Source organism: Oryctolagus cuniculus, chromosome 9 (genome assembly GCF_051225735.1).
Source record: "Oryctolagus cuniculus isolate XC-2025 breed Fujian yellow rabbit chromosome 9, ASM5122573v1, whole genome shotgun sequence".
Taxonomy (NCBI): Eukaryota; Metazoa; Chordata; class Mammalia; order Lagomorpha; family Leporidae; genus Oryctolagus; species Oryctolagus cuniculus.
The window spans coordinates 59195519-59216463 of NC_142875.1; the positions used below are offsets into that span (position 1 = coordinate 59195519).

Sequence of the window (20945 nt, forward strand, 5' to 3'; positions counted from 1 at the left end):
TGTCAGTCCAGCTTTTGTACTTACTCTTAGTCTTGCTTGTCTTTCTTCTACAGATTTCTACAACAGCTATAAATAAGCAGGGCTTGGAAGACAAGAAAAAGAAGATCAAATTGGTTCAGCAACAAGCTTTTGGTTTCCTTTCTCTGTTGCTTATAGAGGATTTAGCTGGTTTTGTCATTTTCCTCCTGTGCTATAGACCATGAAAACAAAACCTTTAAAGTTCAAATGCACAAACTTGGCTGGAGAAACAAATAAAGAATTGACTTGTTTCAGCAATGCAATGTTAATTGGCATCTCAGAGGTTCAGTTTTCATCAGAAGGGCTATTGGCACTGATCCTGCCAGTAAATTTGAAAAAAAAAAAGGGAAAAAAAAGAAAAAAATTCATGAGGACATTAAAAGAGTGAGAGAAAGAGAAAGAAGATGCTAAGAAAGCTGGCTGGTTGAATAAGGAAAAGTTCAAACCTTTTCAAAATTAGTTCACAGTCAGATGGTTCCTTGGGCTTTCATATTTTCGGAGAGAATTCTCCAGAGTCTCTCAAATTTCTACACATCTTACAAGCAGTACGCTGATGAGTTTCATACTAGTCTATTGTTTCCAGTATATTTGTATATAGAACAGCCAAGGGTGATTACAAACTGTCTTCTTGCAGATCATAAGGTAGATTTGTTACTGTCTATATGTCAAAGATAATGTCTCCCTCTGGGACAATGTTTAAGCAAGTTTGCTGGTGGCTCATTATAAAAATTGGGGTTTTGTTAGCTTGGGTTCCTCAGATAAGACACAAACACATTGTCTCAATAGCATTCTTATCTGTCTGCATTGCCCTGTGGTACCTGAAGAGCATGGAGATCTAGTGGAAACATGAAGCTCATGCTTCCTAGTGCAACATGAGTAATAACTCCTTTGTCTGATCTAGGAGCCTCATGTTTTCTATCAGCATTTATGAAGTTACAGCTGACTAACTTCTCAACTAGCAAGCAGAGTAAAATCAGAGACCCTTCACAGTTCTTGCTACCATATTCCAATCATTTCTGAACACCCAATGCACCTGCTTTCCTCAAGCCTCACAGAAATTTAAAATTTTCCCATAAGGAGATGTTGACTTGGTGACAATGTTATTTATTCATTAGTTGCTCACATTATTTAATCTAGAAATAGCACACCAATAAGACATTAAGAATGCCAAGAAACCTTTAGTGAAATATGTATAGTACCTACCATATTGAATATATTCTATACAGTGATTCTGTCTCTTCTGGTTTCTGTTGATATACTAGTACTGATCAGAAGAGATTTGAACTGGCACACAAAAATAATCAGCAAAATATATTGGGAAAATTGTCTAGGTAGAATTTTCCACCACTGTTAATAAATTCTTCCCATTTATAAATAGTCAAAGAGATGAGTGATCACCAGACTGACACTCAGCTGGTACACAGACAGATGTACCGTCCAGATGATTGCACTAGACGCATTATGAGTACCAGTCGCTCATGGCTAGCATCTCCCCTGACTGGTCTTACAACCAAACTGTCTTTGGTATTTGATATCACATTCCCTTTGGACAACAACACTGTTTCTAAGTGGGACATTCAGAATTTTATATATATATATATATATATGTGTGTGTGTGTGTGTGTGTGTGTGTGTATGTATGTATGTATATAAACCAGGATCTCTTACAACAATTCATCTAAACAAAGTCTTTCCTAGTGTAAGGAGAATCTAGGAAGTATCAGAAAATTGGCCAAAGATCTCAAATAGAATTAGCAACCCACAGCAACCAGAAATAGTTCTGCTTAAGAGGAATTACTACTTATTATGGAACTAAGGTTGTATATGGTAGACTCAAAATGACTAAAGCTGCTAAATTTTGCCAATACTAGTACTAGTACTAGATCTGTACACTTTTAGGATAAAAAAGAAAGTGTAAGAGATTGGTGGACTAAAACTACTTGAAATTAATAAATTATTTCTGCTAATTATTGACTCAAAGAATAAAATTAACTTAAACCTAGATATAACTAAAAATTGCAAGCTACATACTAGGCAAAGATAATTATTTGCAGCAATCTTGAGAAAGTTACTTCTTAATTTTATTTCAGTTATACAAGTTTTATGTGTTTCATATATAAGGTTTAGGAACATAGTGATACTTCCCACACTACCCTCCCTCCTACCCATACTCCAACCCCTCCTCCCTCTTCCTTTTCCACTCCTAATTTTTACAAAGATCTACTTTCAGTGTACTTAATTATCATAAAGTTAACCCTACACTAAGTAAGAGTTCAACAAATAGTATGTAAAAAAAAAAAAACACTGTTCCTCAGCAGAAGTGACAAAGTCTATAAACAATCATTGAATCTCAAAGTGTCCATTTCACTCTAATACATTACATTGTAGTTATTCTAATAGTTATCTCTATTAACCCATAATTTACAAACAAAGGTTGCTACCTCTTACACTTCAAAGAGCTAAAGAGGGCAGAACACTAGTTTAAGCCCACATTCCCAAAGCCTAGTTTGATCATTTTTGAAATAAACCTACATAGAGTATGAAGATATAAAGAAAGGATAGGCAAAGTACTTAGCACAGTATCATATATATAGTAAATAACTGAATGCTATTATTGCTGAGAAATTTATTAAGGTAGAAAATTGTCAGCCATATTTGTGTCAAATTTTACTTGAACACAAGCCTGCTTCATTAATTTAATAAATATTTTTCAAATGCTCGCCTCTATACAGACACTGGAAATGTTGTAGCCTGGATATTCACAAAGAAACTTAACTCTCAGTGAGCTTATTATTTAGTAGAGCAAGCTCCTATCCACTGGGTTACTCCTGAAATGCCCACAATGAGTAGGGCTGGGCCAAGGCTGAAGCCAGGAGCCAGGAACTCAATCCAGGTCTCCCTGGTAGCAGGAATCCAGTTACAGGAGTTATCACCGCTGAAGGTGGAGCCAGGATTCAAGACTGGGAATCTAACCCAGACACTTTGATATGAGATGCAGGCATCTTAACCAATAGGCTAAATCCCTGTTGCCTCGCACTTGGGCAATATGAATGGCCAGAAATGGCAACATCCTGAGAAACCAGCAATTTCAGCACACATTCTTAGTCCTATTGTTTGACACTACCAAAGACAGAATTAACTTCTGTAGCTGATTTACCTTCCTCCTGAGACTAGCCTCCAGCAATGAATCAAATTGTGATATCTTCCTCTCTGAGTTTGTCAACACTCAAGAAAGAAAGGGCAAACTGTACTATTTTTCCTAAATTACTATCTGTATATCCAAAATGAATGAAGAAAGAATGTGCTTCAGGAATATATTCCCTGTTCAATCAAATTTGAAGTAAAGTAGCTTTTGACTTCACAAACTTCCTGAACCGTCTATGACTAGGTAAACAGGCTGTAAATAAAATCATTTAAGCTACTTATTATGCTCCAAAGGTACATCTCAAACTCCCTTGAGGTTCTCTGCCTGTAATACCTGCATAAAGTTTGCAGCCAACTCAAAGGTAAAGCAAATCCCCCAGAAATCAGAGCATTGGAAGAGAATGCTAATTACCTTGGGGAAGTTAATGTTGTAAAGCCACATTTCATCCTCTCCATCTCCCTACAATCTCTAAAAAAAGAGATTTGAAAAAGAACACACCCTGTCCTTTGTCCACTTTTTGAACTGAAACAACTTCCAGTTTGCTAAGAATTAAAATAGCAAACAACAGAGAAGAGATAAGTAGATCATTAAGTCTTTCATAGCTACAAAAGCAACAGTGGAAAGCCACATCCTCCTATAGTGTACAACTGCAAGTACAGGGCATAAAAACACATATTTAGATTTACTTAGGCCCTTTCTTCTATAAATAAGACGAAATTGTGTAAACACATTATCACTGAGCTGGAGCCAACATTTACTTTCTTTCCAAGGAGACCCAAAATTTCTACCAACAGACAACCAACACAGGGAGATCCTCAAACATCCAAATTGTCACAGGAATTTAATGTATAACCTTAGAAGTGATTTCCTTATAACTCTAGGGTATCAATAAATTGAAGGTTTGTAGAAGTGACAAAACTGGATACTTTAAGACAATGCTACCTGAGCTACCAATAGCAAATTGAGATGCTAAAAAATGTTTTATACATCTGATTTTTTTTTCTTCTTTAAAAAAGTTTAGGATTGTTTCATCTCCTTATAGGCAGCAAAACCCATAAACATCAGATCATTTGTCCTGATATCTTGGAGCAAAGCTATTGCTCTTGTGAGCACAGAAGATGCTGAAGCAGACTTGGTGAATTAGAGGAGATGAATTGCGCCCAAGTCAGTGCATACCCATCAATGCCAATGATTTAGGTCCCTAAACGTTTGCCTCTTTAAAACACCTTGAGTAGATGAATATCTGTGTTTACCTATGAGGTTTACACCACAGGATTCCTGAAGGGAAATGAAACAGTAGAAAGCAAGCCTGATTAATTCTGATGTGAGGGGCATTCTATGCAATGGAAATTAAATCTCAGAGCCTTGGGGACTGTTAGTTTCTTCAGTTCTTGAATAAAATTGGAGGTTGCAGAGGCTTTTGTAAGAAATGCAGTCTCTGACTTTTAGAGGAAAAAGGTTAAATGCTTTGTTTCTTTTTTCCTCAACAGTTATTCTTTTAATAATCTTAGACTTTTCACAGGAATTTTCTTGAAAAGCTTTCATTTCCATGATAGGTATGGAAATGTGCTCTTTTAAAAAGTAAAATGTTCTCTAAGTGCTTGTCTATACAAGAGAAACACACCCTTTCAAGGAGAAATAAGGTGGCCTCTCTTTGCATAGAGGAAGGGATCTAACATTTTGGGGAAAACATCATGTGCCCCAGCTATATATGTTAATCTTAGTAATTCAATAAGTTAATATGGGTAACAAATATTGATGCAGTAAAATACACTATCCTGACAGTGTCAAGTGACCACTCCATTAGAACCAGTGTGGCTACTCTTATTATCTTTCTTATTAGCACTGGTAGATGTAAAGACAGTAGTAGTATTTAGGCATATGTCTCAGAGCCATAGGATAGGCACATTAGATAAATCATTTCCAATCCTCACAATGATGCTGATGTGTACTATTATTATTTATAAATGGGGATTCAGAGTTTAAGCAAGAGTTTGATACCTTATAAAAAGTTCCGCTTGAGGAAACAAGCTGCACAAAGAGAAAACTCAGCCCAGAAGGAACGTGTGGGGTAAACTGCACCAAGGCCATCTCCCAAGGTGGTGGAGCAGTTATATATCCTAAGTCTATAAATTGGAATTTTGCTTTTCCAAGACTTAGCTGAATTCATTTTCAAACACAAGGAAATATTATAATTCTACCGTTGTCAAATCTGTCTATTGATAGAGTTCATCTAAGAGCTGAGGTATAGCGTTCTCTTGTGAGAAAGCCCAACAGGGAAGGGAAGTGCCTGGACCCTAGCCGATCACTCAAACTGGCATTCACTAAGACAAGTCAATTTCTTTTTGATCTTTGGCAATTGTGCCATACCGGTAAGTGCTTTAATCTACTTCTCTGTGCAGCCACAGTAATTTGGTTCTCTGAACTTGTCCACGTGTAAAGATCAAACATTATTTCTCTCATCATGTTTCAAGCACTCTGCTAATCTTTCTGAGTCTTGCCTCCATAGTTACAAACACAGATACTTCTGTGTTCTCTCCTGAGAATCATCCTAGATTTTTGTGAATCTGGGAATACTATCCATAAAGCGAATCCAGAGAAATCCAGTAGTTTAATTTGTGTGCAGCTGCCCCGACCTCATCTTCTGTGAAGCTAATGCAGAGGCATATTAAACAAGATGAACACATGATACCCTTTGATAACAGAAGTGATCTCTACCCCTCCCACCATGCTGTCTCCCACTCACCACTTCCTCCCTAAAAATTCTCTACTCTGGATAGTGCCAATATAGAATCGGGTGAGAATAAGAATGCAAGCATTATAGATTATGAAGAAATGCTATAAAGAGGATTTGAAGCTAATTGGACTTAAGGAATGCTGGAACAAGTTTCAGCTTTGAGGTCAAAGCACAGACCAAATCCTGCAGCTACAGTTTTCCAGACAGTTTGCCTATTAAAATTTTTCTTTACCTTTAGATATGTCAATGTACTCACTTGAGAAGGGCACCATAACACCTTAATTACAAGAGTTTTGTGAGCATTAAATATTAACTAAAGATAATGCTTTTATAGAGTTTTCATATGTCAGGTACTATTTGAAAGGCTTTATGCATAATAACTTATTTAATCCTTACCTAACCACATTAACATATGTTACCATTCTCGACGTTATAGCATTAAGAGTGTGGAGGTATTAAGGAAATTATTCAAGGACACATGACAATTAAGTGACAGAGCTTGGATTTTGTCCCCCAGGGGTTTTGTTTTTGAGTCCATATCTCTAAGCACTCCACAAGATTGCTTCTCTACCAACATTCCTCCACTAACTGGTCATATCACTGGTTGTCTAAAACATGATCCTTTGGAGTAAAAGTGGCACTATAATAACAACACTGACACAAAAAATATAAACAGATCCTCAGGAAAACCAGAACACAGAGCATCTTCCTAATCTTGTGTCATTCAGTACCGCACATTGCCCATAATATCTCAAATGGGAGAAAGAAACAAAAGCAATGATAACAACAAAAAAATGGTGATTTAATGTGAACTAAGGCACAGTTGCACTTATTCTGTTGAATCCAAAAATCAGAGATTTATATTAACAGTATAAGAAACCAAAATTAAGCTATTTCTTTTCATTACTAGTGGCCAACATCTATATCAAATTTCTCTCCCACTACCAACCTATAATCACACTTCTCCACTTTTGTTCTCCCACCAGTCACCCACAGAAATGTTTCTCAGCATCTTTGCAAATCACACCCGTCTTCAACCAACAGAAAAATCAATCCAGGTCTGCACCTCCACTGCCAAAGCCCTTCCTCATTCTTTTCTTTTCTAATGATAAAGCATCATTTATCATCCAATGGCTACCTTCTCCTTCTCAGAGTCCAGAGGTGGCAACAGGAGAGCTTCACAATGAGAAGCAAAAAGGTGCTCTTTGGTTATCACTGTTGTATTTTACTTTCCAAGCACAGCTCACATTTATTTAAGCTACATTGCAACATTGATGACTCACAATCTGTCTGGCACTCAAAATAAATCAACCGACATCAATCAATGCATATGTATTGAACACCTATTTTAAGTGTACAGGAGTCTGACCTTCATTTTTACACTGTCAACTATTCCCCATTGTGCTGATGAACAGTTTGCTTTTCTCTCCAAGCCCCCTCTACTTTGCCTTTGCTCTCGCTGACCTTCATTTAGGTCTTGACTTCCTGCCCAGATCAACGTGAATCTTCTGAATTCTGATCCAGCTTTTCTGTATGTTGGCCACTCTCCTATGTCTGATGCAAGTAGAAAATGCAGCTAATCTTTTCATTATTGGTTCTCCATCTTGCCCAGGAATGACTCACAATCCGGAGTGTAAGAATGGAGGTCGATGGAAATATCCTCTATACAGTAAGTGCCAACATTGCAAAAACAACCTCCAAAAACAGTGGCTTCACACAGTAAGTATTCATTGTCTCACCTACATTCTATGGGACCAGTATCACAGCAGCTCTGATGGGTGGATGTGGTTCGAGATCTCTCATGAAGTAGTAGTCGAGATTTCTGCCAGGGATTCAGTCTTCTGACAGCTCAACAGGCAAGTTGAAAGCTCATGTCCAAAATAATTCATGCGGCTGTTGTCTAGAGGTCTCAGTCCCTTATCATGTGGATTTCTTTATAAGAAGGCATGAACATCCTCAGGGCATGGCAGTTATCTTCCTATAGAGACTGATCTAAAAGAGCAAAACAAAAGAAAGTCACCATGTGTTTTTATGATTTAAACACATGTGTGCTATTCACTAGAAGCACTATTCACTAGACAGCACTGAGTCAAGTCCCCCAGTCAAGGAAGAGGAGTAATGGGCCCCACCTTCTAGGGAGAAGATGTCAAAGAATATGCAAATCTATTTCAAAATCATCTTGACAAGATTAGACACGCTTCTCCAAAGAAACAGGACCAATAAGTTGCATACACAGGAAAACACATACACATACTTATCCGTAACCCAGAAATAGACTTATTATAAGGAACGGTTGCACATGATGACAGAGGCTGGCTTGTCCAAGATCTGCAGACCTGATATCTCCCTTCAAATCAGAAAGTTGAACCGTGCATTAGAAACAGGAAGAGCTGATGTCCTGGTTCAAATGCTACCAATAAGCAGGAAAACTCTATCTTAACTCAGAAGAGGTACAGCCTTTTGTTCTACCAAGGCCTTCAGGTCACTGGATAAGTCTCATTGACCCAGCATCTCATTTATTCAACTTCACTAATTTTAGTGAAAATTTCACCCAAAAACACCCTCACAGAAACATCCAGAATAATGTTTTGCCAACTGTTAGGCACCTGTAGCCCAAAGTGACCCACAAAATTAACCATCACAGTCAACCTTCAAACAATTAATCAATAATGACAGAGTTGTGTTGTTCCTCTAGAATTTCATTAATTTACTAACCTGTTCTCTGGAAAACAATATCCTGTGCTTGAGCAGAATATTAAAACTTACTAACTACTTCTCAAAAGCTTTTTACATTTGAATTTCACAATATCTGTGATGAGAAAACTAAGGTTCAGAGAGGTGAAGTAAATACTCACAACTAACTGAAAGTGCAAAATTAAAAACCTAAGGAGAAGTGCTGGTTCTACAACCATGGAATTTTCCTCCATGCAACCTTTTATTTGTGGTATTGTATCAGTGGTTTCTCATAATGTCAACTGCAGTCAAATTCTTTTTGTAAGTAATTGTATTCAGAGGATATGAGTGAATCTGCCAGATAGAAGAAGACATTGGAACATGCCTGTTCTGTCTACTTTTCTCACCTTCAGGGACCTTTGGGACCACCAAGCATCTATCTGTGAGTCCTGAATTGAAATCTACTAGCCCAGGTCATATTCATGTCCATCTCAAAAATCAGGCTTTGTGGCAGGAACTGAAAGCCTGTTTCTCAAGTCAGGAAGGGCTGCTATTGTTATTGTCATTTTAATTTCACTCAGATGGTCACCTCACTCTTGGCTTTGAAAGCAGCTCCAGGAAAAAAAAATGAGTTTAGATTTAGAAGGCAGTGTATTGCACTGTGACTTATCTTGGATCAAATGCACTCACACCTTTGCATACAAGTTATAACACTTCTGCAGCTGAACTCTCTTCAGTTTTCTGTGTTGTAAAAAGAGATTTACTAAAAGAAAGTAGGATGCCAGAACAAGAAATGGTTTTGGAAAGGTACTTGGCAAAGTGAATGGGAACATAATTTAGGATGTCTGACTACATTACTTTTTATAATTAGAACATTTCATGATTAGAAATGGTTGATTATAAAACCTCAGCAGCCTGTCAGCCAGATACCTCCAAAAGCTTTAAAAAAGAGTAATTTTTAATCTCAAAAAAAGCCCCACCTCCACAAAAAAGTAAGATAAAATAACACTCCTATGTCCCAAGTGAGAGAAGAACAGAGATTCCCGAAAAGTCAGGCTAAAATCAATATACTCAGCTCCTATTGTCTACTACAGGTATGGGCTGCACTTGATATTACCTCTCTCTAACTTCTTCCTGCTCAGGATCACTTAATGACATCCTGTCATTGCAAGCAGTCCAAAGCACCAATGGCTCCCTATTGCCTGCAGCACAAATTTCAATATCTGATCCAGCATACTGGAACCCCAGTCATAGTTGCCATCACACAGGAGGCCTGGCTTAGAATCTTGACTCCTGGCTCACAGACTCAGCCTGGATCAGCCCCAGCATTCCCTGGGCACACAGGCAGTAAGTCAACAGCTAAGACCGTTCGCATTCACTCACTCTCTCTGACTCTGCCTTTGTAGTTTTGTGCCATCATGTATTTCAATTCAATGCAAATAAATCTGACAAATATCAGTAGAGAATTAGTAAATTCTGTGTTAGTAAACATGATATAATCACACATTAAAATGCCACCCTGAGAAACTCTCAGCTCAATAGGATAAACTAATGGGTACACAAAATCTTAAATATGCCATGATACTTGCAATGACAGATATAAGGGTGTATCAAAATTTCATGAATGATGGGATTTGGAAGGCCTGAAGGGGGCAGGTCTGAAGCAAAAGAAGGCTAAAGGTATAGGAAAGAGGGGCCTTGAGGCGGCAGTCCTGGGGGAGAAGGGAACCTCCAAAGTTAGAGGCCAATGGGAGGGGACGAAGGCCAGAGAGTGGGTGATGAAGAATTTCTCACCTGTCTCCAGCCTCTGGGTCTGACTGGCTCACAGAACTACCCAAGCTGCACCTGGACTCCTGGGACACCCAGCCTTGCTTCCCGACTGCTACCATGGTAATGGCATGTTGTGTGTGTGTGTGTGTGTGTGTGTGTGTCTCTGACCAGGGGGCGGGACTAGAAGTTACTGCCTAAGAGCGGAAGCTGTGTTGACAGAGCAACAGTCACCTACAACAAGGCAGTCTGGCAGCCCTGTGCGTTGCCAGATCTGTACAGGCAGTGCCTCTGTCGCACCTGGGGTCACGGAACCCAAATAGGCAACCAAAAAATATGCATCTCCAAAGGATTCCACCCCAACCAAGCGCGTGGTGGGAATTATTTACCCTTCTCCAGAACTCAGAATATCGTTGACAAGACTGCCAGCTTCATGGTCAGAAGGGACCTGAATTTGTAGCCAGGATACAACAGAATGAGATCAACAACCTCAAGTTCAACTTCCTGAACCCCAGTTACCTTGTCTACTATCTCCACAAAGTCAGCGAATTCAAGGAGAGGAAGGCCCAGGAGCCCTCAGCCACCATTCCCAAGGTTATGCATTAGCAGCAGCATTGCACCTACCAGCAGCTGCCCCAAAATATCCAGGCTCAGGTGATCCAAGAGACCATCATGCCCAAAGAACCCCCTCTTGAGTTTGAGTTCATCACTGACCCTCCTTCCATTTCAGCCTTTGACCTGGAGGTGGTAAAACTCACAGCCCAGTTCGTGGAGGAATGGGCACCAGTTTCTGACCCAGCTGATGCAGAAAGAGCAGGCAACTACCAGATTGACTTTCTCCACCCACAGCACAGCCTCTTTGACTGCTTCATGAAGCTTGTGGAACAATATACCAAGATTTTGATTCCACGCAAAGGCTTATCTACAAAGCTCAAGAAAGGTTGAAAACCCCTGATCAGGTGTGTTACCTGGTGGAATGGGCCAAGTGCCAGGATTGAGAGAGGACGAGGGGGAGGAGGAGCAGGTGGCCTGTGCTCAGATAGACTGGCATGATTTTGTGATGGTGGAAACAGTGGAGTTGAAGCCCAATGAGCAAGGCAACTTCCCTCCCCTCACCAGGCCAGAGGAACAGGATGCCCGAATCCTGATTCAGGAGCGATATGAGAAGTTTGGGGAGGGTGAGGAGGTTGAGTCTGATGAGGAGGATGAGAAACAGAAGGCCGAGGAGCCTCCTTCCCAGCTGAACCAGGACACCCAAGTGCAAGACAAAGATGAAGGTTCAGAGGATGACAAAGAAGGGCAAAAAGTACCCACCCCTCCAGAAACACCCATTCCTCCACCTCTGCCCCCAACTCCAGACCAAGTCATCATCCACAAAGACTATGATCCCAAAGCTCCCAAGCCCCTGCCTCCACCTCTGCTCCAGATGAGTATTTTGCATCGACCATCACAGGGGAGAATATCCCTGCCAGCAAAATGCAGGAACACATGTGCATTGGGCTCCTTGATTGGGGTCACTCCATCCGGGAGAAGCAGAGCAATGATGAGGTATATGCACCAGTTCTGGATACTGAGAGCAGCTTGAAGCAACTGGCTGAGCAGCATACTGACATCTTTGTTGTGGAAGAAAACAGTCATGGGTAAGAAGGTAACCTGGGACAGCCACTCAGGATGTATGGCCCGGACTCAGCAGGCTGTGCAGACCAACATTATCCTCCAGGAGCAAGCTGAGGCCATCTATAAGGCCAAGAGCCTGGTGCCAGAGAACGACACCAAGGAGAAGACTGGCCACAGCAAGCCCACTGAAATCCTCCAGCAGCCACCACCTCCATCTTCAGCCACCAACATCCCCAGCTCTGCACCTCTCATCACTTCAGTGCCTTGACCACCCAAGTGCCACCTCCAGGCTGAACTACAGCTGTGTCTGCAGAACCTGTCATGCCCAGCATCCAATGGCATCGGTGGTCCAGCTGCCTCCGGCCTCGGTGATTGCCCCCATGCCACCCATCATCCATGTACCCAGGGTCAATGTGGTGCCCATGCCTCCCTCAGCACCTCCTATCATGGCACCCCAGCCACTGTTTGTGATTGAACCAACAGCCTTTGTGCCTGTCTACCTGTGGCACCTGTCCCAGCTCCAGCCCCAGTGACTCCTATTCACCCTCCACCTCCCATGGAAGATGAGCCTGCCTCAAAGAAACTGAAGGCAAAGGACAACCTCATGGCTGAGGAGTTCCTGCACAGGAACAAGGGTCCAGTATCCATCAAAGCCCAACATGCAGGGTAAGATAGAATGGAAGCTGAATGGACAGGTGCTGGTCTTCACCTTGCTTCTCACAGACAGGTCTGTGTCATCAAAGTAAAGATTCATGAAGCTACAGGCATGCCTGCAGGAAAACAGAAACTACAGTGTGAAGGAATCTTCATCAAAGATCTCAACTCGCTGGCTTACTACAACCTGGCCAATGGCACCATCATCACCTGGCCCTCAAGGAGAGAGACAACAAGAAGAGAGAAACGTGCTGCCAGGTCCCTGCGGTTTTGTGTCCCGCTCCCCCATATTTGCCCTAGACACACAGGAGGCCTCCCTGGGGTAAGCACATGCTTTCACTTTCTATTTGGACATTCAGAATGTCCTACCGAGGTTCATTCCCTGGCCTCCTTTCCACGTTAGTAGCAGTAGCAGGGCTTTTGAAGCCACTGCTTGGAACCCTATTGTGTTAGGGTATGGTATGAAGGCACTTGTTAGTTGGAGCAACCCATTAGGAGCTAAGAGCCCAGAAATGGCCCACAGGATAGGTACATTGAGCCAAGAGGCACTTGGCTGATTGAATATGGTTGTTATGGTCATTGATGATTTTTGTATTTTGCTGTGGTGTAATAAACTTCTTGAAAAAGAAAACTTCATGAAAAATGGAACTAAAAGTTTATTTTGATGTAAATTAAAATCCACATATAGAGAGGTATTTAATCAATACACAATTATTCTTAAGTGCTGAAACTTAACTGAAAAGTGATCGCCGTTAAATATAAGAGTGGGAATAAGAGAGGGAAGAGATGTGCAATTCGGGACATGCTCAAGCTGACTTACCTCAAACGGTAGAGTTAGAAACATACCAGGGGATTCCAATGCAATCCCATCAAGGTGGCATGTACCAATGCCATCTCACTAGTCCCAGTGATCAATTTCTGTTCACAATTGATCATAATGATAGGACTAAGAGCCGAAGGGATCACATAAACAAGAATAGTGTCTGCAAATACTAGCTGATAGAATCAAAAAGGGAGAGAATGATCCAACATGGGAAGTGAGATACACAGCAGACCCATAGAATGGCAGATGTCCTAAACAGCACTCTGGCCTCAGAATCAGCCCTTAAGGCATGCGGATCCGGCTGAAAAGCCCATGAGAGTATTTCAGGCATGGAAAGCCAAGACACTCTGGGAAAAAAAAAAAGAAAACTAAATTAAAGATCTCCACGAGTGAGATCCCAGTGGAAAGAACAGGTCATCTAAGAAGGAGGTACCTTTCTCTGAAGGGAGGACAGAACTTCCACTTTGACCATGGCCTTGTCTAAATATGATCAGAGTCAGTAAACTCAGGGGGCTTCCATAGCCTTGGCAGCTCATGACAAGAGCCTAGGGTGATTACTGAGGCCATAAACAAGAGTGTCAATTTGTTAAGTCAACAACAGGTGTCACTGTGCACTTACTCCTCATGTAGGATCTCTGTCCTTAGTGTGCTGTACATTGAGATCTAATGCTATAACTAGTACTCAAACAGTATTTTTCACTTTATGTTTCTGTGTGGGAGCAAACTGTTGAAATCTTTACTTAATGTATGCTAAACTGATCTTCCGTATATAAAGAGAAACAAAAATGAATCTTGATGTGAATGGAAGGGGAGAGGGAGTGGGAAAGGGGAGGGTTGCGGGTGGGTGGGGCGTTATGGGGGGGAGCCATTTTAATCCATAAGCTGTACTTTGGAAATTTATATTCATTAAATAAAAGTTTAAAAAATGCATATTATGAAAATACTGTGTATGAATTTCAAAAAAATGTTGTACCAAAATAAATGTCTCTTTTTTCAAATATTTATCTTATTTATTCATGTCAGAATACTAGACAGGAAGAGACAGATAGAATTTTCCATTAACTGGTTCACTCCCCAAATGGCTGCAACAGCTGGGGCTATACCAGGCTGAAGCCAAGAGCCCAGAGCCTCCTCTAAGTCTTCGAAGTGGGTGTAGGATCCCAAGCACCTGGACCATCCTCTGCTTTTCCAAGCACATTAGCAGGGAGCTGGATCAGAAGTGGAGCAGCCAGGACTCAAACTGGTGTCCATATAGGATGCCAGCATTGCAGGAGGTGGCTTTCCCCTCTATGACATAGCGCCAGGCTTGAAACTTTTAATTCCATTGATTTCATGAACTTTGTAAAGTGCCTTTGTACAAGGGAAAGAGAAGGAAATGATAAAGTTGGAGACTTCTCAGTATAGAAATCGTGTGCCAGATGTTAAAGAGCAAGCTGATTTTTCCTACAAATAGAAAAGCTAGCCAATGGTGGGGAAGGGTAGTCAAGTTATTACTGAAGGCACAGTAATAAGGATGAATTTCAGGCACAGGGGATAACCCCATCTAAAACTTCATAGATGACCCCAAGTTTCCATACCCAGCAGCCCTGTGGGAAGTTTCACCAGCACCAGTCTAAGAGGAGGCTCCTAGCTCCCTGCTTAGTGGCAACAGTGACATGCCAGCCCCAGCAGGGGCATTGGCAGCTCCTCTGCACATCAGTCCCTAGTCCTCATCCCAAGGACTGAGCTAATTTTGAGTAACCACTTGCTTTTCTCTTTTGCTATATTGACACTTCTAGTATGCTTTTAACTAATTTTCTATGTTGAATTCTCTCTACTTGAAATGCCTCAAATAATTTATGTTCTCCTGGTTGGATATTGACTAACACAAGCTCCTAGCACTGCAATAGCCCCACATAAGAAAAGATGCTATAGATGAAAGGATGAGTGGATGAACAGATACATGATGAATTAATGAGGATGTATTTATTTTAAAATTAAGGCTGAGTTTTGTCAAAGAAGTCATATATTTATAGTGACATCATAGGTGGAAGAACAGATTCTCTGAGGAATACAGAGTTTTCTAATATCCATATGTAAAAATGAGAATGAGCAGAGATTCTTTGTAAGCATGGTAACTACAATAGAGATTTTCTAATAATACGCCATGATCCTCCAACAAATAAGAGTGGAGAAAAATAGTAATCAGTTTGAATGCAGATATTATGAGTTACAGATTACACCCTGTCTTTTTTTCTCTTAAAAAATGAAAGTGCCAATGGAAAGATTTTACACTTTTTGTTATAAGCTTTCTTAATCTGTGTGTTTACTTTGGTTGTATTTTTCATATAGCCTTTGGAGACCAAATCAGAGTTATCTGCAAACAGTTTTCATTTTCAATAAAGCCATAAATTTTAAAATGTACAGAAAATCATGTATTGACTATACAGCATTTGAGGCTATTAGGACTAAAGCAAATAGACTATTCTTTTCTTTTGCTAGGGGACAATTTTGTCGGTATCCTCTAGCAAGCAGAGATCAGACAGGGGAATTAGAGGGACAGTTTGATTTCTTAGGGAGATCAATGAATATGACAGGTTAATAGATGGCACACAGCTGGTGTCAGGTTCAGAAGAAGTGATGACAAGGGACAAAGGAGAAGACAAGATGAGCATTTATAGCACGAGAGTCCAGTTCTGTGTGGAAAATCAGAATGCCCTGGGGAAGATGAGGGCTATGGTTATCTTTCCTGGGATAAGCAGGGCAATCAGAACATCTTAGACATTCAGAGAGCCCCCTAGGAACCCAGCCACTTTCGCCTCAAAGCCACTGGGACTTCTCTGAACAGCACTCTGTGCTATGAAAACGTCAGTCACGGCTTTTGGATTAGGTTTCCTATGTGACACACTCCCCCAGGGAAGACAGGAGCAATTCACACCTGGTCAAAGTCAGAGACAGGGAGACAGTTTTTTCTTGAGTCCATTCCTACCCATGGGACAAGTGCAGCTGAGCAGGGGTGAAAAATGGTCACAGAAATTAAATGCCCCTGCTCTGAACTCAGTATGTACCATTCATTAACCAGGCCTATTATTTTTAGCTATGAAATGAGAATAATAATAATACCTATATCCATTGATCATTAAAAGCTATAAGATAATGATAATTGTGATGGAGATAATGATACTGTTTGAAGTGACAAAGGCAAACATTTGTGGGATATTTATTTTCATATATAATTCTAAGTGCTTTACATACAAGTTATTTAAGGTTTATAACATTTATTAAGTGCCTGTATAAAAACTGGCACATTGAAAATATCTAATAAATGATTGTTACATTTCTGCTGCAGGCTGGTGGAGGTAGTGAGCGTGGTGTATTAAACTGAACATGCCTTCTCAGGTTCATGCTAAGTCATCAGCAGAAACTTTTACCTGAGTACATTATAGGCTAAGCGGAATTTAGACCACCTGCAAGAAAGGAAAACAGCATTTCTCATACTATTTATTCTCACTCATGTATCTAAGTCCTACTGTAAATGGAAACTATGTTATTGCAAAAAATAAAGGAAAAAAAAAAGGAAGGGAAGGAGGTGGGTTGAGGTATCGAGGGCGGGGGCGGGGTGTGGGGAGCAACTCGGACTAGACTAAGTTACTGGAATTAAGACTTATTCTATGCATCTGCTCTCCCACAATATGGCGCTGGGAGAGGAGTAAACAACTTCTACACAGCTGCCTCTTGCCAATTTGACTGATGAGCTGATCTTGCTCCTGATTGGAGGAGAGCAGCGTACTCGGCGTGTGGGTAGCAGAGTTGGGATTGGTGGAAGAGGACTATACAGGAGGAGAGAGGCAACATGCACCAGGAACATCCAGATAACATCTGAGCAGCCCCCGAGAGAGCCGGCCGGCAGTGTGCCGCTCCCCCGCTGAAGTGGGGAAAGTGGCAGGGGGAGCCGCTCCTCCACGGAGGTGGAGGGATCGGCAGCCAACCCGGGAAGAACCAGCAGCAAACCCGGGAAGGGCCAAGCAGACAAAAGAACAGCGCAGGGTCTAGTGTCGTTCCTCCGTGAAGAGGGGACGCGACAGGGAAGAATCAGTATCTTCTTAGAATTACATCACTGAAATACATTAAATCTGTTCACTTTATGTTAATAAAAAGAAACAACAAAATTTAAAAGAATTTTAAAAAAATTGAGAGAATTACCAGGAGGATAATTTGTAGCTGGTTAAATGTTGAACTACAGGATTAAAAATACTTCACAATCATTACACCAAGCTATTTATTTAATTTAGAATGCAGAGTTACAGATTCATATTTTATGAGAGAGATCTTCCATATGCTGGTTTACTCCCCAAATGCCTGCCTACCATAATGAGGGCTGGGCCAAGCTAGACAAAGACAGGAGCTGGGAACTCCATCAGGATCTCCCATGTGGATGCCATGGCAGGAACTCAAGTACTTATTTATCATCTGCTGCCTCCTGGGTGCATATTAGCAAGAAATGATCAGAAACAGAGGCAGGGTGGTCAACATTGTGGCACAGCAGTTTAGGCTGCAGTCTGGGACACATGCATCCCATATGAATGCCAGATGGAGTCCCAACTGCTCTACTTTTGATCCACCTCCGTATTAACGTACCTAGGAAAGGGTCACAAGATGGCTAAAGTGCTTGGGTCACTGCCACCCACATGGGAGACCAATATGGGATGGTGTCCAAAGAAGTGGCTTAACCCACTGCGCCACAATGCCCACCCTGGTTTTAGCTCTTCTAAATGTGTACTGAAGAAGGGTGCATTAGAAATGAAAGTGCATAGAGAAATGCTAAGTGATGGAAAAGAAAATGTATAAATAACGTGATGTATCTATCACTTATATTTAAGAGATATTAGAAGTGGTTTGATAGCAATTGTAAGTGCTGAATGTATTAAATCATAAGATCACATTATATATCAAAATAAATACATAGAACATAAAGACAAAGGCAGAGAAGTATTTGATCCAGAGAACATATACTGGAACATTTTTGTAAGTATTTTTTTAAATCACATATAAAAATATTTACAGATATATGGAAAGAATAGCAGCAAGTACATTGTTATTAGAGTCAGGCTCCTAACCTGGCAGGCTATATAACATGCCTTCAGTTTCTTGCCCTTGTCTACTAAACGTGCATGTAAATACCAGTCTCATTGATCTTGATGCGTTAAATGAAATGGTATTTGTGAAATGCACAAGGTACTACTCTCTGCATAGTAGTCACTCAATAAATACTAACATTTTCTCCAACTTAAAAGTAATAAATTCTTCAATACCAAAGCTAGAGAAAACATGTCTAATTCACTGGATTAAAATTACCTGTTGGTGGACACTTCCTAGTACCTACAAAAAACTTTAAATAAAAAAACCCAAGAGCTCTTAAGGATTTTGCAGGGATAGCAGATGTTTGAATTGTATATTATATGAGTAATGGTTAGTATAATTCAATACATCATAACAAAACAGTAAGGATCCATAATCAGTTTTGTTCACTGATATTTTATAGACTACAGAATACTTTTAAAGGTGACCTATAATAACTTGATAGGAAAATGAATAGAAACTAAAAATTAGGTAACTAGATAACAATACTCAGATTTTTATAATAATCCTTAGCAATGAATTAACTGCATTAGGAATCCAAAGAGGAAAAAAAAAAGACTTTAGAAGAGGCCATTGTATACAGGTAATATATATAAATGTCACTCTGTCACATGGAGAAACAAAACTTGAAATCAGCACAAACTACAGAAAATAAACTTTTGTAACAATAAAATGAAAAATGAAAAAAACTATTATGAATATTTTGTATCACTATTTTAATTATATAAGTATAGCATGATTTTGTTATTCAAAAAGAGTTTCAAATAATTGCTGAAACTGGTTTGGGAAGGGGATGGCGTAGTGGTCCAAGAAATGCAGTATAAAGAGGAGTTTTAGGAAGTCTGGTTCAATTTTTATCACTGGGTTTCATATGGGGGACATTTGCTTGTGTACACTAGACATGTCCAGTAGAATAGTAGGGTGAAAAAAAGAAAGGCTGCCTATAGGTTATCAGTTCCACCAGTAATAGAAAAAGGGATCACATAAACAAGACTAGTGTCTGCTAATACTAACTAATATAATTAAAAAGAAAAAAACAATCCAACATGGGAAGCAGGATACACAGCAGACTCATAGAATGGCAGATGTCCTAAACAGCATTCTGGCCTCAGAATCAGCCCTTAAGGCATTCAGATCAGGCTAAAAAGCCCATGAGAGTATTTCAGGCATGGAAATCCAAGACACTCTGGAAAAAAAAATTAAATGAAAGATCTCTGTGAGATCCCAGTGGAAAGAACGGGCCATCAAAGAAGGAGATACCTTTCTTCTTTCTCTGAGGGAGGAGATAATTTCCACTTTGACTAGGGCCTTGTCTAAATATGATTGGAGTTGGCAAACTCAAGAGGCTTCCATAGCCTTGGCAGCTCATGACTAGAGCCTCGGCTGATTACTGACGTTATAAATAAGAGTGTTAATTGTTAAATCAACAACAGGAGTCACTGTGCACATACTCCCCATGTAGGATCTCTGTCCTTAATGTGTTGTACTATGTGAATTAATGGCATAACTAGTACTCAAATAGTACTTTATACTTTGTGTTTCTGTGTGGGTGCAAACTGTTGAGATCTTTACTTAATATATACTAAATTGATCTTTTTCTATGTATAAAGATAATTGAAAATGAATCTCTTTTTTTTTTTTGACATTTAGAGTTAGACAGTGAGAGAGAGAGAGAGAGAGAAAGGTCTTCCTTCTGTTGGCTCACCCCCCAAATGACCACTATGGCCGGTGCACTGTGCTGATATGAATGGGATGGGAAAGTGAGTGGGAAATGGGATGGTTGCAGGTGGGTGGGAGGTTGTGGGGAGAAAAAGCCGCTATAATTCAAAAGTTGTACTTTGGAAATTTAAATTTATTAAATAAAAAGTTAAAAAAAAAGAAAATGCTTTTCTTAGGTTGCTCCCCAGTTTTTGAGAAACATTTGTTTTTGTTTGCTTCTCATTCTTGATTAGTAGGATCCCATCTGAAGTGAAATGAGTAAGCATCATGCCCAAATCTTGACAACTGGTGCTTTTGCAGTGAATTGACTGATTTTAAATAACTCAGAGTGATATGTATCTACATATACCCATGAAATACATACCCACTAACTAAAAGGAAAAAAAAATTCATTCCACTGTAGAGGTTTTTTTTTTTTTTTTAAATTTTTAACAGAATATTTCACATCTTTCTAAAATGTTTGCACCAAATTATTTTAAATTTCAAATGCTTTCTCTAGATCCATGTAGAAAAAATTTAAATATGATTTTATAATATTTACATTTTAAGTGAAGGGAACAGAGAAGGATTAAAATCACCTGCAGCCATTTATACCTCAAAATCTGACTAGAGAATAGAAATTCCTCTGGAATTCCCTTAACTTTCCATGCTAAATATTTATCGAGCAGTTACTA

At 40.0% G+C, this 20945-nt stretch overlaps 1 pseudogene; it reads left to right on the forward strand.

The window, feature by feature from the left end:
* Positions 1 to 12911, forward strand: part of LOC100355542 (splicing factor 3A subunit 1 pseudogene) — a 50337-nt pseudogene extending 37426 nt beyond the window's left edge.
* The last annotated feature ends 8034 nt before the right edge of the window (positions 12912 to 20945 follow it).